Source organism: Mycteria americana, unplaced genomic scaffold (genome assembly GCF_035582795.1).
Source record: "Mycteria americana isolate JAX WOST 10 ecotype Jacksonville Zoo and Gardens unplaced genomic scaffold, USCA_MyAme_1.0 Scaffold_39, whole genome shotgun sequence".
In the NCBI taxonomy this organism is placed as follows: domain Eukaryota; kingdom Metazoa; phylum Chordata; class Aves; order Ciconiiformes; family Ciconiidae; genus Mycteria; species Mycteria americana.
The window spans coordinates 850340-856313 of NW_027445626.1; the positions used below are offsets into that span (position 1 = coordinate 850340).

Here is a 5974-nt window from a genome sequence, read left to right on the forward strand (position 1 = left end):
AGTTGGGTGAGTTGGGAGGGACAGTTTTGAAATGGCATTGATTTCATGAGTGGATTTAAGCAGAGGTCACTCCTGGTTTCTCTCTGCCTGTTGGTGCACAGCAGGACTGACTCCTCCGGTGCCCACAGCAGAATCCCCTGCTCCCCGTTGGGCCCTCAGCCAGCGAGAAAGAGAGTTGCAGCCAGGCAGCTGCATGAAGGTCTTTCTGGAAGGAGAGAGAGAGGCTGGCGGGGGGTGTTTCTGTGAGAAATGCAGCAGGTTTTGCTGAGAGTTTTGTGTCCTAACTCTTCACTGCCTTTTCCTCCTTGGACAGGTCCTCAAACCCAGAGGAAGCAAATGTCCAACAGCAGCTCCATAACCAAGTTTCTCCTCCTGGCATTCGCAGACACACGGGAGCTGCAGCTCTTGCACTTCTGGCTCTTCCTGGGCATCTACCTGGCTGCCCTCCTGGGCAACAGCCTTATCATCACCGTCATAGCCTGTGACCACCACCTCCACACCCGCATGTACTTCTTCCTTCTCACCCTCTCCCTCCTCGACCTGGGCTCCATCTCCACCACTGTCCCCAAAGCCATGGCCAATTCCCTGTGGGACACCAGGGCCATCTCCTACCAAGGGTGTGTGGCCCAAGTCTTTTTCTTTTTCTTGTTTATGTCAGCTGAGTATTTTCTTCTCACTGTCATGGCCTACGACCGCTACATTGCCATCTGCAAACCTCTGCACTATGAGACCCTCGTGGGCAGCAGAGCTTGTGTCCACATGGCAGCACCTTCCTGAGGCAGTTGGTTTCTCTATGCTGTGCTGCACACGGCCAATACATTTTCACTACCACTCTGCAAGGGCAAAGCCCTGGACCAGTTCTTCTGTGAAATCCCCCAGATCCTCAAGCTCTCCTGCTCAGACACCTACCTCAGGGAAGCTGGGCTTCTTGTGGCTAGCCTCTGTTTTGCATTTGGGTGTTTTGTGTTCATTGTGCTGTCCTATATCCAGATCTTGAGGGCCGTGCTCAAGATCCCCTCTGAGCAGGGACGGCACAAAGCCTTTTCCACGTGCCTCCCTCACCTGGCCATAGTCTCCCTGTTTGTCAGCACTGGCATGGTTGCCTACCTGAAGCCCCCCTCCATCTCCTCCCCATCCCTGGACTTTGTGGTGTCGGTTCTGTACTTGGTGGTGCCTCCAGCAGTCAACCCCCTCATCTACAGCATGAGGAACAAGGAGCTCAAGGATGCCCTATGGAAACTGACCCAATGGCCGTAGCGTCACTGACAACAACCTGCCTCCCAGCACTTCACATGTCCCGGAGCTTATCTTAGGCCAGCAGTCTGCTTTTTTCCCTGAAAGAATTCTACTTCCATATAATTTTCTAGGTTGTTACTTCTAGTCTTGAGGCTTTATCCTGTTGGGTGTGACCCTAGCACCACATTGTGTCATCTGTGACCTGTCCACTAACAGCTCTTCAATAAAAGGGCATCTCCTGGGTGCAGTCCCTGGTGGTTGGGCTCTTCCTCCCAAGTGGCTGCCACTAAAATGTCCAAGGAATTGGTCTTTGAAAAAGTCTTTTATGTTCTCCCTGTTTTTGGGGTTAAGCTCACAGTGTCATTGGGTTCCACTGGACCAGAAGTTCTGGTTTTAAAGGCTCTCTTCTTGGCGTAAGATGGTGCATGAGCTCCCTATTCCCTCCTCAGGCTGCTTCACATATGTCAGGACTCATGGCGTATAGCCATCTTTATGGAAATGAATTTGGAGCGGTCAGGAGAGGACGAGGACTCACCATGTGCCCTGGGGTGGGAGTGAATGGAGGCACACAAAGTGAAACACCCTCAAACACCCCAAAAGCAAAGCACTAAATCAAGGTATGCACAAAGAAGGACTCTGCAGTGCCATGAGACTCAGTGTGGACCCAGTGGGCATGGCAAAGGGAGACTGGAGAGATGCGGGAGGTGCCTAAGGAGCCCCAGGGCCAGGACTCTTGTGCTGTCCTAGGGAGAGGGGCTGGTGGGACAAGAGAAGGGTGCAAATGCAGTCGGGGTTAGGGACAACCTACAATATGAATGCAGCAGGGCTAGAGATTGACTGGGCTCTGTTTCCTCTTGCCCTTTTGGCCAGCAGCAGCCCCAGGGCTGGTGGGGAGGGTGACCCCCCTGTCTGACCTCCAGGAGCTGCTGTGCCCTTCAGAGCAGCCGGAGCTGTGGCTGAGTGCCCAGAGTGCTGCAGCCCCCTGTGGTGGGCACTGCCATGGGGCCAGGGCAGGTGTGGAGAGCTGGAGCTGGGGCTGGGCTGGAGATGTCCTGGAAGAGGAAACACCAGTGTAGAGCTAAGCTGTGCGAGTGTGCAGGAGAAGGGCACACAGCAGGGTGCTCACAAGGCAGAGCCAGGTGGCAAAATGAAGGAAGCAAGGCACCAAAGGTGCAGAAGAGAGGGGCTTGGTCTGTGCCATGCTCCCTGGACACCCCGGGGAAGCTGCCCTAGGAATATTGTCCCAGACCGGTGCCACACACGAGCCATTTCCATCTCTGGCCATACACCCCAGCCATGAGAAGGGACCTTTGCTGTACGGTCACCTCCGTCCTCCTCCGAGGCTCAGTGATACCCAACTCCACAGCCATTATTAATAAAGAGGACACCAGTTTCCTACTGACACTCTTTACACACCAAGTCCCAGAGCTCTTGCCACAGCTGCTCTCTCAGCCAAGCCCATTCTCAGACAGCTCCAGCTCGAGCAGGTGCTCATGGCCTTGTCTCGACAAATACTGAAACTGTCCAGTGATTCAGAACGCACCAGCTGGCCTGGGTCCTTGCCCCAGTGTTTGACTCCGAGGGATTTCTCAAAACCCCAGCTCTCTCAGCCTCTCCTTGTCCATAACGTGCTCCAGGCCCCAACCATCCTTCTGGCCTCTGCAGGACTTGCTCCAGTCTGTCAGGGTCTTCGTTGTGCTGGGAAGCCCCATACTGGGTGCAGCAGACCTGGGGTGGTCCTGTGGTGGGTTCACGTTGACCAGCAGCCAGACAGCCACCCAGCCGCTCACTCACTCCCCCAGCTCAACAGGACAAAGGGAGAAAATAAATCAGAAAAGCGCATTGGTCAAGGTGTGTGTGGGTAGAGGCCAGAAATGTTGGCACTGTGGTAGGTGCTTGGTTTGGTTTGACCCCAGCCAGCAGCTAAGCACCCACAAAGTCGTTTGCTCACTCTCCCCTACCCCCACCACCCCCAGCAGGACGGGGGAGGGAATTGGAAGTGCAAAACCAAGAAAACTCATGGGTCAGAACAAAGACAGTTTAATAGGTGAAGCAAAACTGCGTCTACACGCAAAGCAAAATGAGGAATTCATGCACTACGTCCCATCGGCAGGCAGATGTTTAGCCATTTCCGGGAAAGCAGGCCTTGGGAAGACAAGTGCCTTGATCACATATATTTCTCCTTTTTCCTTCTTTCATTGAGTTTGATGTTTTACTTTTTTTGCTGAACCTGCCATCATATGCAATGGAATATCCCTTTGGTCATTCCGGGTCAGCTGTCCCAGCTGTGTCCCTGCCAACTTCTTGCGTACCCCCAGTCTCCTTGCTGTAGGGGCAGAGTGGGAAAAAGAGAAAGCCTTCACGCTCTGCAAGGACTGTGCAGCAATAGCCAAAACACTGTTGCGTTATCAGTGCTGTTTTAGTGTCAAATCCAAAGCACATCACCCTGTGGGCTGCATTAACTCCATCCCAGCCATTTACAGGTCATACATCAGGGTAAGGAATGAACGATGTCTCAATTAAATGATCTGAGGAAATCAGTGGATCACAGGGCCTGGCTCTTCTGGGGGACTAGGTTTCCTCGGTATTCAGTGGTCCAGCGAGACAGCAGGATGCAAACCTTCCAGGAGGTTTCTTGTGGTGTTTGTGGAAACGTTCTTAGCAGAGCTGCCAAAGAGTCCCTTCAGTCTTCTGCTCACCTGGACCTGGCACTCCCAAAAGAGGAAGAGCTGGTCAGGCATGTGAATACCAGTGTCAGCCTTGGCTGGGGTGACCATGAAATGCTGGTCTCCCAGATCTCCAGGGAGGTGGGGAAGGAGGGTAGCAGAGCACAGAGCCTGGACTTCAGGGCATGAGAAGTTGGCCTATGGAGGGCACTGCAGGTGGGATCCCATGGGGGCAGTGTCAGGGCCCTGAGAGCATCCATAGGTCTTCATCACCCTGACCAGCCTAATGTGGGGCCTGGACCCACAGCTCTGTCCATGGGCCCAGGGGACCATTGAAGCCCAAGCCTGAGCTTCAGCCCCAGCTTGAGCTATGCTGTAGGTGTACTGGTTTCCAGACCAGCCATAGACACAGCCTTGCCTGTCCATGAACCCTCTTGATTCGGGCTTGCAGTCTCACTTCCCAGCTTGGTTCTTCATGGGGTGTACAATGAAATGACACTGTGGCCCTCCAAGTGCTGCACCCCAGGTGATTCACAGAGGCCTAGGGTCTCTGCTTCCTTTCTTCCCATCACTTGGTCATGTTTGGGGAGGAGAGGAAGGAAAAGCAGGTGAGCTTTCTGGGTGCCAATTGTTGAAAGTGGGGAGCAGAGCCGTCACAAGTGAAATGATCAAAAGGCTATATTAGTTCAAAACTCTTATTTTGAGCTCCTTTCTCGGAGGCTGAAATCTTCAGCAGGAACCTGGAAGCTCTGAGATCCCTCCATCTCCCTCTCTTTCAGTAATTAAGTTGATAGTACCCAAGTCAGAGGCTTTTTTCAATTCTTTTTACAGCCTAAAGAACCCCTTGCTCTGGAGATGTACCAGGAAACTTGCAGAAGGATCATACTCTTCAGCACAAGAAGGTGGATGTTCCCAGGAATCTCAGGAGGCATGGCATAGTGACAGCTGTGTTCAGGGAGCTGCTCAAATGCCGCATCTCCGTTTCTGTAACGCTGCCTTAGATGCCTGGTTCATGTGTAAACTCCCTCTGCAAATGCTGACATTTACTGCGCTGCCTGTTCTGAGCCCAGAGCTGCCCCTGCTTGCAGCTGGACGTTGGACTCGAGACTTCCTGAGCTCCTTTTTTCCCTGAATTGTCCTGTGATGTAGGGACCCTCACCTCCAGCTTAGTCTCTTCTTGGAGGGCACGTTGCAAGGCACAGGCACATGCAAGGGTTGGTGGGGAAGAGACTGCTGGGGCTCTCTAGTCCAGGCTCCAGGTTGGCTGTGACTTTGTGGAGCTGAAACCTGAAGCGCTCCAAAGGTGGAGATCACAGCAATGCTCCTCCTAGGCCCTTATATTTTACCTAAGGCTCAGCCTAGAGCTCCCAAGAGGCAGTTTGTGGCTGTGGCCTCTGTCATCTCGTTGGCCACTGCAGAAGCGAGCTTGGCTCCATCATCTCTCCAGGTAGCTCTAGGCTCTCATTAGGTTGCCCTGTGCCTCCACTTCAGCAGGCTCTAGTGAGGCCCACTTCCCTCAGACTCTCCTTACACCTCATGCTTTAGGCCCCTAGCTCCATCTTGCTAGACCTCCTCTGGACTGGCACCTCTTTCTTCTCCTTTGGAATTGTGAGACCCACTGGCTCCTATGGCATCCGCTACGGTGCCCAGGCCCTTCTGCTCAGGGAACTCCTTAGCCGGTCAGGTCCCTACCAATGCTGCTGCATGAGTTGCTGTGCAGCTTGTGGGCTGAGATAAAAACAGTTTAACAGGCAAAAGAAAAAGATAAAGCCAAACATAAACCAAAACCAACAGGCAACACATGGGCAATCACTCACCACCTCTCACAAGCAGACTGATGCCCAGCCGGCCTCCCTTTAACAGACACCTTGAATGACAAAAACCACCTCCTTCTTCCTCTGCCCCAGCTCTTCTTGCTGAGCATGACATCATATGGTATGGAACATCCCTTTGGTCAGTTGGGGTCAGCTTTCTGGGCTGTGTCCCCCTGCCAACTCCTTGCCCACTCCCAGCCTACTCACTGGGAGGGAGCAGAGTGTGAAACAGAGAAGACCTTGACACTCTGCAACCAC

The 5974-nt window shown here is 53.3% G+C and overlaps 1 pseudogene; it reads left to right on the forward strand.

The window, feature by feature from the left end:
* Nucleotides 1–336: 336 nt before the first annotated feature.
* On the forward strand, nucleotides 337–1257 carry LOC142403582 (olfactory receptor 14C36-like; annotated as a pseudogene).
* Nucleotides 1258–5974: the final 4717 nt, after the last annotated feature.